Here is an 18,024-nt window from a genome sequence, read left to right as displayed (position 1 = left end):
CTCTCTCTCTCACTGTCCACTCTGCCTGTCAAAAAAAAAAAAAATAAATAAAGAGCACTGGCTTCGAGTCTAAAAAGTGGTCTACAAGACAAGGCCTTTGTTTACTCAGAATTCCAGAGTAAGTGTCACAGAAGAAACTACAAAATTATACCTGCCTTCAATAAGTGAAAAAGTATGAGCTGAGTCCTTCATGGATCCAGTCATCCACATCACAGGAAGAAATGCAAACCACAGGAAGAAATCCATGTTTCCTATACTATATACAGTTCTATAACGTTTACTCACGGGGGAAAAATAAGAAAATCTTAAAGTATCCATTATTTCCACCAAAATTAATGTAGAAATTTAAAAATTCTTAATTTTAAAAGATTTATTGACTGATTTGAAAGGCAGAGTTGTAGAGACAGAGGGAGAGAGAGAGATCTTCCATAGACTGGTTCACTCCCCAAAAGGTCACAACAGCTGGGCTGGACCAGGCCATAGCCAAGAGACTAGAACTCCATCCAGGTATCCCACATGGGTGGCAGGGACCCAAGCACCTGGGCTACCATCTGCTGCACAGGCAGCATCAGCAGGGAACTGGATCTGAAGTGGAGCAGCCAGGACTTGAGACAGTACCCATATGGGATGTCAGCTTCACAGACAGCAGGGTAGCCTGCTGCACTGCAACACTGGACCCCAAAATTTTTTAAATTGTGACTAAAACAAAAGCTTTGCACAGGGGTCGGGTAGAGGAGACCGACGTTGTGGTGTAATAGGTTAAGCCACCACCTGCAAGATTGGCATCCCATATGGACACCAGTTCAAATCCAGGTACTCTACTTCTGATCCAGCTCTGTGCTAATGGCCTGGGAAAGCAGTGGAGGATGACCCAAGTGCTTAGGCTTCTGTGCCTATGTGGGAGATCCTGATGAAGCTCTTGGCTCCTGGCTTCAGTCTGGCCCAGCCCTAGCCATTGTAGCTACTTGGAGCGTGAACTAGCGATATTAGACTTCTCTCTATTTCTCCCTTCTCTGTCACGCTGCCTTTCAAATAAATAAAGTAAATCTTTTTTTTTTTTTTTTTGACAGGCAGAGTTAGACAGTGAGAGAGAGAGACAGAGAGAAAGGTCTTCCTTCCGTTGTTGGTTCACTCCCCAAATGACTTCAACAGCCGGAGCTGCGCCAATCCGAAGCCAGGAGCCAGGTGCTTCTTCCTGGTCTCCCATGCGGGTACAGGGGCCCAAGCACTTGGATCATCCTCCACTGCCCTCCTGGGCCACATCAGAGAGCTGAACTGGAAGAGGAGCAACCAGGACTAGAACCTGGCGCCCATATGGGATTCTGGCGCCGCAGGTGGAGGATTAGTCCCAATAAAGTAAATCTAAAAAATAAAAAAGGAAGGAAGGAAGGAAGGAAGGAAGGAAGGAAGGAAGGAAGGAAGGAAGGAGGGAGGGAGGGAAGGAAGGAAGGAAGGAAGGAAGGAAGGAAGGAAGGAAGGAAGGAAGGAAGGAAAGAAAAGCTATGCACCAAATTGCTAATATCAATAATATACTTAGGGGGCCAGGGCTGTGGTATAGCAGGTAAAGCTGCCATCTGCAGTGCCAGCATTCCATTTGGGTGCTAGTTCAAGTCCCAGATGCTCTTCTTCCAGTCCAGCTCCCTGCTAATGTACCTAGGAAAACAGCAGAAGATGGCCCAAGTGCTTGGGCCCCTGCACCTATGTGGGAGACCCGGAAGAAGCTCCTGGCTCCTGGCTTTAGCCTGGCCCAGCCCTGGGCCACTGCACCCATTTGGGGAGTGAACCAGTGGATGGAAGACCTCTCTCTGTCTTTCTCTCTCTCTCTCTCTCTGCCTCTGCGTAACTCTGCCTCTCAAATAAATAAATCTTAAAAAAAAAAATAATCTATTTGGATAATATACATTCTTTAGATGACTTTACATTGTCATCAAACCTAATGGTACATAAAAATATTGAAGGTTTTAAGCTTAGAAACAGCTTCAAACTTAACATGAAGCATCTTACTATTTGTTCAGACAGTGCAAATTAATGCAAACAAATAGTAACAATCAGGATATTTGTAGCCTATTTTTATCCCAAAATAACAGAATACCGTGGTCACAGAACACAGAATAAAAAAGCATACTTCACAAGTTTATATCAAATCAACACTAAGGATAAAATTAGCTTCAGGTCATCTGTTTCTCAGTAGACTTAGATAAGCCTAAGAGAAATAGCTCATACAGCAAAACTGGGTATTCAGGACATGATTTACATTAGCAAAAAGTAATAGAGAACCCTATTACAGAGTTTTGGTAAAATATCTAAAATAATCACAGAGATAGTTTATTCGAAAAGTTTTGCCTTGAAAAACCAAAGTAATGAGGCCAGTACTGTCTCAAGTCCTGGCTGCCCCTCTTCCAATCAAACTCTCTGCCATTATCTGGAAAAGCAGCAGAAGATACCCAGGTGCTTGGGCCCCTGCTCCCACATAAGAGTCCCGGAAGAAGCTCCTGGCTTCTGGCTTTGGATTGGCCTGGTTCCAGCCATTGCAGCCATTTGGGAAGTGAATCCGTGAACTGAAAATCTTTCTGTCTATTCCTCTCTTTGTCTCTCCCTCTGACTATAACCCTACCTCTCAAATAAATAAATAAAATATTTTTGAAAAATCTACCTACTTCAAAAAAAGAAGAAAATAAAAACCAAAATAGTTCTCTAAATAGAGTAAAAAGACAACAGTTCTGATTTCAAAACCAGGATGGTCAAAGTCTTCCATTTAGCAGAAATCGCTCTGAGCTAAACATGATTGCATCAGCACCTCTTTTAAATACAGACAGTTCCTCAAAAAGTTAACGTTACCATATGACTCAGCAATTTCACTTCTAATTATATAGTCAAGAGAACTGAAAACATATGACTGAACAAAAAATTACATAGAAGTTCATAATAGCAAAAAAGTATATCAACCCAAATGTCCATTAGCTAACGGATAAACAAAACGTGGTATGCCCATTCAACGTAACATTATACAGTCATAAAAGGGAATGAAGAACTGATTCATGAGACAACAGAGATGAACCTTGGAACACTGTTAAGTGGAAAAGAGTCAGTCACAAAAGGTCACATACTGTATGATGCCATTTACAACAAATGTCCTACACAGGCAAATCCACAGAGACAGAAAACAGATTAATGGTTGCCTAGGGCTGGGGAAATTGTGAAGCAATAAGTGGAGGTTACTAATGGGAATGGGGTTTCATCTGGGGAAGATGAAAAGGCTCTAGAATTACTGGTAATGGTTGTACAGCTTTGTAAATATGCAAAATCTACTGAATTGTATACTTTATAAATGGGCAAATTACAATAGTATGAATTTTAACTTAATTTGAAAACACTGTAGTCTGCAAAGATGAGTCTATTGAGGATAATGTCAAATTGGCTTTCAAAATGCAATTTGAAAGTTCACAATTTTATGAAAAGACTAAATCAGGACAAAGAACAAACATATCATCCTCAAATCTCTTAGTGTCCCTTGGTAACCCTTCTATTATGCCCCTCCCCACCCCACAGAACCACTGATCTCTCTGTGGTTTGCATGTTCTCAAATTCTGTATTTTCTAGAATTTTAAGTAAAGGGAATAATATCTGTTTTTCTGGTTTCTTTTATTCAACTTAGCTATTTTGACATTACTTCTATATGTTTTAAGGGTTTATGTCCTTTTATTGCTAAGTAGTATTCCACATCATGGATATATAATTTGTTTACCCCTACTGATGAGCATTTGTGTTGTTTTTAGTTTCTGGTTATCACAAATAAAGTTGCTATGAACATTTGTGTGTGTATACATATGTATACACACACAAATTCAAGCAGGTATGCTTTTTTTTTCGCTTGTGTAAATACTTAGGAAGAGAAAGGCTGGATCATACAAATATAAACTAATTTTATCCTTTAACTAACAACTAATCTATTTTCCCAAGTGGCTATACCACTTCTACCTTCCAGGTTCAGTTGCTCCACAATCTTACCAACATTTAATACAGTCATTTTTAAAAATTTTAGTTATTCTAACAGATAGGCAGTGGTATTTCACTGTGATTTTAATTTGCTTTTCTCTAATGACTAATGCTGCTGAGCATCTCTTTATATATTTATTTGCCATCTGTCCATTCTAGCTGGGGAAGCAGATTGTTCAAATCTTTTGACATTTTTTAGAACAGGGTCATTTTCTGGTATGTGCCTTTACCCTAGCAATTAAGACACTAAGATATCCATATCTCACACTGGAGTGCCTGGGTTCAATTCCCAGCTCCAGCTCTTGACTCCATCTTCCTGCTAATGTGGACTCTTAGAAGCAGCAGTGATGATGGGTAAAGTAATTGGGTTCCTGCCCTCACACTGGAGACCTAGATTAAGTTCTCAGCTCCCAGCTTTGGCTCCCAGCCCAGCCCCATCCACTGCAGGCATTACAGCTATAAACCAGCAAATGGGAGCGCACTCACTCACTTGCTCTCTCTCCCTGTCCATATCCCTTCTCTCAAATAAATATTTATAAAAGATTTATTTATTTATTTAAAAGGCAGAGTTTCAGAGAGACAAAGAGAGAGACAGTGAACTCTTCCATCCATTGACTCATTCTCCAAATGGCCACAATGGCCAGAGCTGGGCCGATTTGGAGCCAGGAGCTTCTTCCAGGTCTCCTACATGGGTGCAGGGGTCCTAAGCACTTTGTCATCTGCTGCTGCTTTCCCAGGCACATTAGCAACGAGCTGCACAGGAAGTGGAGTAGCCAGGTCTTGAACTGACACCCATATGGGATGTTGGGGCTTCAGGCTGCAGCTTTACCCACTATGCCACAGCACCAGCCCCTCTCAAATAATTTTTTTTTAATATTTATTTATTTAAAAGTCAGAGTTACAGAGAGGCAAAGACAGAGAGAGAGAGAGAGAGAGAGAGAGAGAGAGAGTGAGTTAGTTCTTCCATCTGCTGGTTCACTCCCCAGATGGCTGCAATGGCCTGAGCTGTGCTGATCTGAAGCCAGGAGCCAGGAGCTTCCTCTGGGTTTCCCCACAGGTGCAGAGGTCCAAGCACTTGGGCTATCTTCTACTGCTTTCCCAGGCCATAGCAAAGTGCTAGATCATAAGTGGAGGAGTTGGGACTCGAACTAGCACCCAAATGGAATGCCAGCACTGCAGGCAGTGGCTTTATCCACTATGCCACAGCACTGGCCTCTCAAATAAATTATTAAAATTCTAGAATTGGGTAGTTTTCATATTACTGTATTTTAAGTTACTTATTAGATAAATGAATTTCAAATATTTCTCCTAGTCTATGACTCATCTTTTTTTTTTTTTTTTAAGATTTTATTTATTTATTTGAGAAGAGAAGGAAGAGAGGAAGAAACAGAGAGAAAGGTCTTCCTTCCATTGGTTCACTCCCCAGTTGGCCACAACAGCCGGAGCTGCGCTGATCAAAGCCAGGAGCCAGGAGCTTTTTCCAGGTCTCCCACATGGGTGCAGGGGCCCAAGGACTTGGGCCATCTTCTACTGCTTTCCCAGACCATAGCAGAGAGCTGGATTGGAAGAGGAACAGCTGGGACTAAAATCAGCACCCATATAAGATGCAGGTGCCACAGGCAGAGGATTAACCTACTATGCCATGGCACCAGCCCCGACTCATCTTGTTTTAATTTATTTAGTTCATTCTTTTGGAAGGCAGAGACAGAAACAAAGACAGATCGACCATCCACTAGTTCACACGACAGTCAGACCTGGGCCAGGCCAAAGCCAGGATCTGGGAACACAGTCTAGGTTTCTCACATGGGTGGCAGAGACCCAACTACGTGAGCCATCACTTGCTGCCTCCTAGGGTGTGCATTAGCAGGAAGCTGCAATTGGGAATGGGGCTAGAGTTCAAACCTAGCACTGCAATGTGGGACATGTGCTCCAAGCAGTGTCTTAACCACGGTGCCAAACACCCACTCCTGTAGTTTATCTTTTATTACCATGAAGCACAACAGAAAGCTTTTACTTTTCATAAAGTTCAATTTATCAAATTTTTTTACTTTATGGAAGCTTTTGGAGTGATAGCTAAGACATCTTTACATAACTCAAGGTAACAAAGGTTCTCTATGGTTTTTTTTTTTTTTTTACAAGTTTTATAGTTTTAGGTTTTACATTAAGGTTCACAATCCATTTGAATTATTTTCTGTATGTGGTTTAAAGTATGTATTCAGGGGCCGGGCTGTAGAGCAGTGGGTTAAAGCCCTGGCCTGAAGCGCCAGCATCCCATATGGGCACTGGTTCTAGTCCTGGCTGCTCCTCTTCCGATCCAGCTCTCTGCTATGGCCTGGGACAGCAGTAGCCCTTGGGCCCCTGCACCCTCATGGGAGACCCAGAAGAAGCTCCTGGCTCCTGGCTCCTGACTTCGGATTGGCTCAGCTCCGGCCGTTGTGGCCATCTGGGGAGTGAACCAGTGGATGGAAAACCTTTCTCTCTCTGTCTCTACCTCTCTCTGTGACTCTTTTAAATAAATATTTTTTTAAAAGTATGTATTCAAATTCATATATTTGTACATAGATATCCAATTGTTCCAGCATCAGTTATTAAAAAGTCTTTCCCAGAGCTGGTACTGTGGTGTAGTAGGTAAAGCCACCTGCAGTGTCAGCATCCCATATGGGTGTAGATTCAAATCCCAGCTGCTCCACTTCTGATCCAGCTCTTTGCTATGGCCTGGAAAAACAGAAGATGGCCCAAGTCCCTGGGCCCCTGCACCCACATGGGAGACCCATGGCTTATGGCTTCACATCAGCCCAGCTCAGGCCATGGTGGCCATTTGGGGAAGATCTCGATCTTTCTCTCTCTCTGCCTCTCTGTAACTCTGCCTTTCAAATAAATAAATAAATAGATTAAAAAAAAACTAAACTAAAAAAGACTTTCCTGGGGTAGGAACTGTGGCACAGTAGGTTAAGTGGCCACTTGGGAAGCCATCATCCCATAACAGGGTGGCTGATTTGAATTCCATCTGCTCTATGCTTCTGATCCAGCTTCCTGCTAATGTGCCTGGGAGGCAGCGTATGATGACCTAAGTACTTGGGTTCCTGCCACCCTAATGGGAGACTTGGAGTTTCTGGCTCCTGCTTTTGGCCTGGTCCAGCCCTGGTTGTTGCAGGCATTTGCAGAATAAACCAACAGATGGAAGATATCTCTCACAAATAAATAAATCATTTAAAAATAAATAAATAAAAGATTATCCTTTTATTCCATTGGAATGACTTTATACTTTTGTCAAAATCGGTTGTCCTGGGTGTGCAGGTCTGTCGCTGGACTCTGTTCTTTCATTTTATTTATGTATCTTAATAGTAGTACCACAGTCTCGATTACTGCAGCTTTTTAATAAGTCTTGAGGAGAGCTATTGCTAACAATCTTCCAACTTCTTTTTCAAGATTGTTTTAGCTGTTCTACATACTTATGTTTTTATATGAATTTTAGAACCTTTTTGTAAATTTCTACAAAAAAGTTAGCTAAGATCTTGAATAGAATTAAAGTGAACATATAAATGACATCGTAACAATATAACCTGTTCCATGAGTAGGCTGTATTTCTCCATTTATTTAGGTGATTTTTAATTTCCTTAAGCAATACTGTATAGTTTCTCATGTTCAGGTCTTGTGTATCTTTTCTGAAATTTTGGTTGCTATAAATGGTATTTTTTGGAATTTCAATTTCCAATGGTTCATTGCTAGTATGTAGAACACAACAGATTTTTATTTATATATTTACCCTGAAACCCTATTAAACTCAATAGTTCTGACAGCTTTTTTATCGATCCCATCAGATTTTTCTACACATAAGAATATGTCAACTGTAAAAAGGCCATTTTCACTTTTTCTTTTCCAGCTTGTCTGCCTAGCTAGCTTTATTGCACTGACAAAGCCGTCCAGTACAAAGTGGGACAGAAGCAGTAAGGGTGAGCATGCTGGTCCTGTTCCTGATTCTAGCTGAAAAGCACAGTCTTTCATCATTAGCTGTGATATTGGCCACAGGGTTTACCTGTTCTTTGTCAAATTAAGACAGTTTCCACCTATTCATAGTTTGTGGGTTTTTTTTTTTTTTTTTTAAATCAAGGATAGATGTTGGCCTTTTGAACCTTGTTGCATTCCTGAAAGCAAGATGGGCCACCGGCAGCTCTACTGGAGCCACCCGTGAAAATTCAGCCAGGGTTCTGGCTCTTGCCGCGTCTGCTCAAACCGGCATGGTCTGATCCGGAAATACGGGCTTTACGTGTGCTGCCAGTGTTTCCATCAGTACCCGAAGGATATCAGCTTTGTTAAGTTGTTAAGTCATTTTCCTTGAATGGATTCTCCAAGACATCAGCACTATGAAAAGCCATGCTACATTTTTGTACATAAAATAAAGAACTTCAATTAAAAAAAATAGATGTTGGGGGCCGGTGCCATGGCTCACTTGGTTAATCCTCCACCTGCGGAGCCGGTATCCCATATGGGCACCGGGTTCTAGTCCCAGTTGCTCCTCTTCCAGTCCAGCTCTCTGCTGTGGCCTGGGAGGGCAGTGGAGGATGGGCCAAGTGCTTGGGCCCCTGCACCCACATGGGAGACCAGGAGGAAGCACCTGGCTCCTGGCTTCGGATCAGCGTAGCTCCAACCATAGTGGCCATTAAGGGGGTGAACTAATGGAAGGAAGACCTTTCTTTCTGTCTCTCTCACTGTCTAACTCTATCTGTCAAATAAAAAAAAAGATGTTGGATTTCATCAAATTTCTTTCTGTACTGATAGAGATGATCATATAGTTTTTTACTTTTTGATGTGTTAATATGGTGAATTACACTGACTGATTTCAAATCAGTTACATTGATTTTTGAAATGTTGAACCATTTATTATTGTTATTCTTGGAAATAATAGAGCCTTTGGTTCTTTTTGCTAAAATTTTGTATAAAGGGGGCTGGCACTGTGGCACAGTGGGTTAATGCCCTGGCCTGAAGTGCTCGCATCCCATATGGGTGCCAGTTCCAGACCCAGCTGTTCCACTTCCAATCCAGCTTTCTGCTATAGCCTGGGAAAGTAGCAGAAAATGGCCCAAGTCCTTGGGCCCCTGCACCCATGTGCGAGACCTGGAAGAAGCTCCTGGCTCCTGGCTTCGGATCGGCACAGCTCCAGCCATTGTGGCCAACTGAAGAGTGAACCAGCGGATAGAAGACCTCTCTCTCTCTCTCTCTCTGCTTCTTCTCTCTCTGTGTAACTCTTTCAAATAAATAAATCTTTAAAATAAAATAATAAAATTTTGTATAGAATCCTTACATCTTATGTTCAGGAGGGGATATTGATCAGTAATTTTTTCTTATTTCTGTCAGGTTTAGGGTTCTTATAATTTGCATTTCTGGGACCTGTACTGTGGTGTAGTGAGTTAAGCTGACGCCTGCAATGCTAACATCCCATAAAGGCACAAGTTCAAGTCCCAGCTGCTCCACTTCCATCCAGCTCCCTGCTAACGCACCTGGGAAAGCAGTGAAGATGGTCCAAGTCCTTGGCCCCTGAACCTGTGTGGAAGACCCAGATGAAGCTCCTGGCTCTGGCTTGGCCCAGCCCCAGCTATTACAGCCATTTGGGGCGGGGGGGAACCAATGGATGGAAGACCTCTTTCTCTCTGTGTTTCTCCCTATCTTCTCTAAATCTGCCTTTCAAATAAATAAATCTTTAAAAAAAATTCTTTTCATTTATTTGATTAACTATGAATCCCAGCATGTCTTTTTTATTTTTTCATTTTTATTTATTTGTTTGAGAGAAAAAAACAGAGAAATCTTCCATCCATTGGTTTACTCCCCAGATGCCCACCACAGCTTTGGGTAAGAGGACCAAAGCCAGGAGCTGGGAACTCATCCGAGGTTTCCCACAGAACCCAATTACTTCTGCCTCCCAGAGTCCACATTAGTAGGGAACTAGAAACAGGAGCCAGAGGGGGTAATTAAATCCAGGCCCTCCAATATGAGATATCAGCATCTTAACCACCAGGCTAAATGCCTGACCCTTTGTCAGATTTTGAGAATCTAAGTTTTTTTTTTTAATTTTTCAGAATTTTATGTTTGAGGTATTTGAACAGAATTATTTAACAAGTTCACCAATATAATAAAACAAATATTTTGGTCAAAAATTTTTTAAAAATAATTTTTATTGTTTTCAGTGCATCTTCACATTCAAAGTACTGCAATTTGGAAGATAATTATATCATAATTAGCATGCTTATTGAGGAATTACACCTTTTAAACTGCCATTGGAAGATGAGTCAAATGGCATTAAATTAGCTGTTCCAAGCTCCTGTTTATCTTATTTTGAACTGTATGTGGACCCATGAGAAATTTCTGTAGGGGCTTACTCTGCAGCCAGATTTCAGACACTGGAACCTAAGACTGTACCTGCATCTGGAGAAAGGCCATAGTGCATACTAACAAACAAGTTAAGAAGCATGGGGAGCCAATATGCCACAGAAATAAAGCTTCTATTTGGAGTTGAATGGAAGGTTGAACAAAGTATTACAAATCTGAACACAAAGAGTATAATTTAAAAGATCTGCAATTTAAAAGGTCTTTATCTAGAAAATAGTTTGCTCAATAAATTGAGGAAAAATTTACAGTTTTCGTTTTTTTTTTTTAATCAAGCAGCTTTAGAATGATCAGCAGAATAGGAACAGTGGGATATTGAAAGAAAAATAAAAATAGAGCTCACCCTCAAATTAGCTCTGGGGTGCCTAGAACATAGGCTCAAAAGGTAAACAGAAATCAAGAGGTTTATAATAGGCTGAATTTAGGAGAGCAGGCCCTCAAGAAACATCTCAAGAGTGGGTATTTGGCTGGGACACCAATTGAGAGGCCCAGATCCCACACCAGGGTGACTGGGTGCAATGCCTGGCTCTGACTCCAATTCCAGCCTCCTGCTAAGACAGACACTGGGAGGCAGTGGTGGTAGCTCAAGTGTAACTGGGTTCTTGCCACCATGTGGGAGACACGGATGGAGTTCCTGGCTCCCAGCCTCAGCCATTGTGAGCATTTAGGGAGTAACCCAGTAGGCAAGGGCTCTTTCTTCCTCTTTACCTCTCAAGTTTAAAAAAAAAAAAGTTTTTAATCTCAAAACTATGACTAACACCATGGGACATTTCTAAATTTTGCAAGAATACAAAGTATTCAAATGCTACTAACAAGGCAAACATGTGATGTATAGCCATAATCTCTGCCCTCTTATAATGTACACACTGTGTCATAAGTAGAATTTTCAAAAGCACCTTTTCCTAAATAAGTTTAAATATATGTATCAGAGTCCCAGCTATTCTGCTTGCAATCCAGCTCCCTGCTAACAAGCCTGGGAAAGCAACAGAGGGTGGCCCAAGTCCTTGGGCTCCTGTACCCATGTGGGAGACCCAGAAGAAGCTCCTGGATCCTGGCTTCAGCTCAGCTCAGCTCAGCTCTGACCATTATGATTATTTGGGGAGTGAACATGAAAGATTTGGTTAAATCAATTCAACCTTAAAGACCCAACCCGGGGTGTAGCTGCTCAAAGAACCTAATCTACCTCTACCTGACCTTCAAGGGCAGGGACTATGAAGAATGGCAACAGGCAAAGGAGAGGGGAAAGCTGGCTCCACACTAACTTCTTTTTATTAGGTTGAATCATTTAAAATTGCCATTTTTAAGGATCAAAAACAGAGTATCAACAACTATTTAGGCCAACAATTTATTTTCGTATTGTTCTCGATCACTTCAGTGTTCAGCAGGGAAAAGCTGACATTCCTCCCAGTCCCAGGAGCACACACGGAAAGCAAGAGTGGACACTGGAAAGGGTCTTCTTGAGGCAGACACAAAACTGCCCCCCCCCCCCCGAGTACGAATCTCCTCCCACAACCACCTCAGGTTTAAGTGGTAAGGAGGAGAACGAAGAATCAGATCTCTTTTTTCTTCATTCGTCCCTTATCCCCACCGAGAAATGACTATCTGGTTGGTAAGCAGCAAGAGCCTAATCTCCACGGATTCACACTTCCCTAGCAGATGGAGCTTAGGTACTGAAACGTGACTCTCATCTGCCCTGCACCCTCTAATTCTCAGGTGGGCCATCCTGGATAAACTAGGGAGTCCATTAGACCACAGCTCAATTGTGCTTGCCAACTCAGCTGAAGAAAAATGAGATTTTTATTTCCATCTGTCTGGTTTCTTTTTTAAGATGATTTATTTAATTTGAAAGGCAGAGTTACAGAGAGGAAGAGAGGGACAAAGATGCAGAGATCTTCCATTTGCTGGTTCACGCCACAAATTGACCCAGTGGCCAGAGTTGGGCCAGGCTGAAGTTGGGAGTCCAGAACTCGACTCAGGTCTCCCACATGGGCATCAGAGGCCCAAGCACTTCAGCCTTCTCCACTGCTTTCCCAGGCACATTAGCAGGGAGCTGGATTGGAAGTGGGCACCAGCGCCCATTACAGGATGCCTAATCATCGGCAGCAGTTTGACCCTGCTGAGCCACATTGCCTGTTCCCATCTGTTGGTTTCTGTTCTATTTCTCCATATGTTCCAGATCCAGAGGTGGAGGAAAATGGCAGGACCAATGATCAACCATCACAAATAACTAAACATCTCCAACACAGAATGACAGCTTAATAAATGTAGTGTGGACAGAAAAGAATATGAAGTCATAAATATGCAATTCTTATGACAGAGGCAAGAAAAAATTCATGACATAATGCTAAGTATATTTTAAAAGTAGAAATGCAATATGGTACACTCTATGACTGCAACTAAAAACAGTTATGAGACATTCATATGAAAAATGTGAAGTTTTATGTCAAAAAGAAATAAAGCTATAAGAAGGTAATGAAAATATGGGAATTTTTTCATTTTTAAAAAATGTTCTTAATGTTATATCTTTCAATATCTATGCCTCAGGACAAAACCAGAAAGTAAATGTATGGAGAAAGGGAGTTTTAGAATAGTGAGACTCAAGATATTTATAGTATCTTTTTATTCTCTTATATAACAGAAACAAATTTTATTTAAATAAACACAAATTAGACTGCTCAGAGCACCCCGTCCTCTTGCACATACCTGGGAGCTCTCTTTTCCAGAAAGACATCTATCTTGTTTTCTGCTAATCTGACCACAGCCATTCTAGTGTTGAAGTGATCCATTTGAGTAACCTGAGACTCTTAAGATCAGATGTCTCACTGGCACCAGGTCATGGTCGGAGCTTTCAAGTAAGCTATGAAACCCTCAGGTAGCTAAGGGCTCACTTCCCCAGGTTATCATTAGGAACCTCAAAATAGCAGTATCCTCTCTACACACTGCCAGCAACACTTTTAGATTCACTCCTTCCTGACCCTCAACATTACTCAAACATTGCTCCTATTTAACTGGCAACCTTTCCTTTCCCCTGTCTTCTCCCCATCCCACCTAATCTAACTCTCCACTCCACCTTCACCTAACACACACACACAAATCAATCATTCCATTTACTCTATCTCCCACTCCATCCCCAATTAAAAAAAAAAAAACCACACTGCAGATTTTGTGTCAGAAATTCTCTTGGACTAAGATTCTTCTAACACCTGCAGTATTTTAAAAATTCAGCTATTGATACAAATTCCTTAAAACACACACGATGAAAGCTTTAAAAGCAGGAGATAGGGCCCAGCGCTGTGGCACAGTGGGTAATGCCTGTGCCTGCAGTGCTGGCATCCCATATGGCTGCCAGTTCGAGTCCCGGCTGCTCCATTTCCGATTCAGCTCTCTGCTATGGCCTGGGAAAGCAGTAGATGGCCCAAGTGCTTGGACCCCTACACACATGTGGGAGACCCAGAAGAAGCTCCTGGCTCCTGGTTTCGGATCAGCCCAGCTCCAGCTGTCGGGGCCATCTGGGAAGTGAACCAGCAGGTGGAAGACCTTTTTCTCTGTCTCTCCCTCTCTCTGTAACTCTCTCTCTCTCAAATAAATAAATTTCATCTTTAAAAAAGAGAGAGACAGAGACAGAAAGAAAGGCAGGCAGAACGACAGAGAGAGAGACAGAGATAAACACAGGAGTTCTTCCATCTACTGGCTCGCTCCCTGAATGCCCACAACAACCAGGGCTGGGCCAGGCTGAAGCCAGAATTCCATCCAGGTTTTCCATGTGGGTGGCAGGGGCCTAAGCACTTGAGCCATCACCCACTGCCTCCCAGAATGTTTTCATAGGAAACTGGATCAGAAGTAGAGGAGCCAGGACTAAACCAGCATTCTAATATGGGACACAGGCATCACAAGCACCACAACACCCACCTGACATGATTTTATTGCTAAGGTTTTTTTCTCCAGGGATACGAGCATAAAACCACTTAGCTATGAATGCTATTTTGAGATAGTTTCCACATCTTTGCTTATCTAAATTCTACCTCCTCTTCAAGTCTCCAGTGCAGTTTTTGCCTTCTTTATGATGTCTTAGTAATGGCTAAAAATTTTTGAGCACTCACTATATGACAGGTACATTGGTGTCTACATACCTAGCAAATGCATATTAACTCATCCCTGTGAGGTATTATTTTCTTATTTTACAGACAAGGAAACAGAAAAGCACAGAGAGATTCTAAGTAGTTCTCAGGTTACACAGCCAGTTAAGTGACAGACTCAGGATTTGAACTCAGGTAATCTGATTCTAGAGGCTGTGTTCTTACTCACTATGTTACATGACCTCTTCCTTCCTTTACACCTAAGAGCTCTCTTCTTTCCACTGCCCCTGTTACATAGGCCCCACAGGAAGTTTACGATATTCTCTGCACTCCTCCTTGTTTTCTTTCATGTGTGCTTGCACTTGCTCCCCAACTAAATTATAAATTCACCGCAGGCAAGGCAACAATGACATTTGCTTCTTAACCTAACTTCTAACATACGGCTATGTAGAAAATACTGAATAAACCAGAGTCCTTCTAAAAGCTTGCTTAAAATAGAATTAAAAGATGTCTATTTTGAGCCGGCGCCGTGGCTCAATAGGCTAATCCTCCACCTTGCGGCGCCGGCACACCGGGTTCTAGTCCCGGTCGGGGCGCCGGATTCTGTCCCGGTTGCCCCTCTTCCAGGCCAGCTCTCTGCTATGGCCAGGGAGTGCAGTGGAGGATGGCCCAGGTGCTTGGGCCCTGCACCCCATGGGAGACCAGGAAAAGCACCTGGATCCTGGCTCCTGCCTTCGGATCAGCACGGTGCGCCGGCTGCAGCGGCGGCCATTGGAGGGTGAACCAACGGCAAAGGAAGACCTTTCTCTCTCTGTCTCTCTCTCTCACTGTCCACTCTGCCTGTCAAAAATTTAAAAAAAAAAAAAAAAAAAGATGTCTATTTTGATGCAATAGCTTTTTACAATTTTCATTTTCTATGATCTTTAAAATTTTTAATATTATTTTTACTTATTTGAAAGGTAGAGAAACAAAGACAGGCAAGCAGAGAGAGAGAGATCTTCCATTTACTGGCTCACTCCCCAAACACCCACAATAGCTAGGGTTGGGCCAGGCCAAAGCCAGGATCCAGGAAGTCCATCCACACCTCCCTTGTGGGACAGGGACTCAAGAACTGGAGTCATCAGCTGCTGCCCACCAGAGTGCACATTAGCAGGAAGGTGGAACTGGAAGCGGGGTAGGATGTGGGGGTCCTAAGTAGTGTTTTAATCACTGTGCCAAATGCCATTCCTCTATGAACTTTCTGAAGTACTCTTATACATTTCTTAATTTTTTTAAATCACTGGCAATTTCTGTAATATTATCTTTAATTTTGAAATGTAAAATATCATTTAAAAATAAAATATGAATGAGGTATGATAACAAGGTTCTAAGAGGGAACACTGGGCATGGTCACATCCTTGCTGCAAACCCTGTCCCTCCCAAGGAACATGAAGTCACAGGCTATGAATCAGCAAAATTACTTTAACACCTGAAGGACAGCTCATGCCATCAGTGTCAGATTTAGCATTACTAAAGTTAGGAAACTGACTGCTTGCATTTATTTTTCTTCTTACTCAATGCATCTCCTCCTGGTGAGTCATACCTATAAAACTGACTTTCCATTTCCTAAACGAGAACTAACACTTAAGGAAAATCAAATGAAATTTTTTTTCTGTATATGCATAACCCGTAAGAGGCAACCTGTGCTATCAAGAACAGCACATACAAGGAGTAAAATACTGAAATCATAAAGGCTTCCACGCCTAGCAAGTAGAATTTTAAATAGTGGTTTTCAATCCATCAAAATGAGAAAATAGTGACTAGCATTGGGGCACAGCTGGTTAAGCTGTTGCATGTAATGCCCAGAATCCCACATCAGAATTCTGATTTGAATCTCAGCTACTCCACTTCTGCACTTCTGATCTAGCTTCCTGGTAATGCACCTGGGAAGGCAGCAGATGGTGACTCAAGTACTTGGGCCCCTGCCATCTAGGATGCAGGTCCCGACTTCTGGCTTCAGCCTGGCCCAGACCTGGCTGTTGTAGCCCATTTAGGGAGTGAACTTTCAAATAATTAAATCTTTTTTTTTTTTTTTTTTTTTTACAGGCAGAGTGGATAGTGAGAGAGAGAGACAGAGAGAAAGGTCTTCCTTTGCCGTTGGTTCACCCTCCAATGGCCGCCACAGCCAGCGCCCTGCGGCCGGCGCACCACGCTGATCTGAAGGCAGGAGCCAGGTGCTTCTCCTGGTCTCCATGCGGGTGCAGGGCCCAAGCACTTAGTTGGGCCATCCTCCACTGCACTCCTGGGCCACAGCAGAGAGCTGGCCTGGAAGAGGGGCAACTGGGAAAGAATCCAGCGCCCCGACTGGGACTAGAACCCGGTGTGCCGGTGCCACTAGGCGGAGGATTAGCCTACTGAGCCGTGGCGCAGGCCAATAATTAAATCTTAAAAATGAGAAAATAAAAATTGGAGTTCCAAGACATAACCTGTCTGGAATTACATTTTAGTGAACCCATCTAACTAGGCAATTCAGAGTTAACAAAAAAAAAAAACTTTATACTAGATATTAGGAACTGCCACAGACCATAAGAGCAAACACCCCTAAAAAAACCAGAACCATTAACCAAATATTCATTAAATTCCTTGGCTATAAATCTAACATCAGCAAAATCTAAAGGAGCACAGACCTTAAGAAAATTTTCAGAGTATTTTAAAGGAGAGAAACTTAAAGCTCTATGAACTTTTTATTGAACACCATTGTTCAAAACACTGCTACTACAGTTTCAATTTACACATAAAATTGGAAACAGCAAAATATTTCTGCTAATTCCCCAGGCACATTAGCTATCTCTGGAAAAAGCTAATGTGATCCTGAAACACAAAGAAATTTTGATTAAGAGATTTAACTATTTTTTTTTCTTTTAACATCCATCAGCTTTCTAGAATCAAGGAAGCTGCATAGCAATAGGTTGTATACACAGAGAAAGAAAAGCAAGTGAGTATTTGCTGTAGGTTGAACCCGTTTGCCCTGTCTGGGTTCCCATACAAACAGCATAAATGCCACCAAATGGCACACTTAAAAATGGTTAAAATGGTCATAAAATAAATAAGACAATCAAACAGGAGATTTTAGTTCAATGGACAAAGGGAAAAAAAATCCTGAATTTAATACAAAATTAAAGGGTAAACAGTAATAACCTATTTAAATCATAATCAAGATTTGTATTTTTCCCAAAAATACAGATGCCACATTTCATAACTAAGTAGAAATTAATTATATGGGTTTGTCTTGGGATGTGAAAGACAAGTAAATACTTTATCCTTGACCTATACCAAACTACCATGTTGCCCAGAGGTAAACTTTAGAAACCAGCACTGTACAAGGTTGCAGATTGTGCTTCATTATGACATTGAGAACCACTCATCCTGGCCTGCTCCTCACCTGTCAGGCCAATAAAGCAGAGTCTGAGGACTATTATTTTAAAAACAGCACAAGCTTTTTATTCTCACCCCATATACACAATAAAGAAGCAGAAAACAGATATGGAACTTAAAACAGTGCAGCTTGAGGCTGTTACTTTCTTCTAATCAA

General features: G+C 41.9%; 1 protein-coding gene and 1 pseudogene across 2 annotated transcripts in view; one reads left to right on the top strand and one right to left on the bottom strand.

Moving 5' to 3' along the window:
* The window catches only part of RNF115 (ring finger protein 115), an 86,792-nt gene that overhangs the window by 25,002 nt on the left and 43,766 nt on the right, over window positions 1–18,024 (bottom strand). The gene's annotated exons all lie outside the window — the stretch shown is intronic.
* LOC138850550 (small ribosomal subunit protein uS14-like) lies at window positions 6,475–8,421 on the top strand (annotated as a pseudogene).

Source organism: Oryctolagus cuniculus, chromosome 7, assembly GCF_964237555.1.
Source record: "Oryctolagus cuniculus chromosome 7, mOryCun1.1, whole genome shotgun sequence".
NCBI classification, from domain to species: domain Eukaryota; kingdom Metazoa; phylum Chordata; class Mammalia; order Lagomorpha; family Leporidae; genus Oryctolagus; species Oryctolagus cuniculus.
The sequence above is the reverse complement of the archived record's forward strand: the minus strand, read 5'-3'. Positions and strand labels throughout refer to the sequence as shown.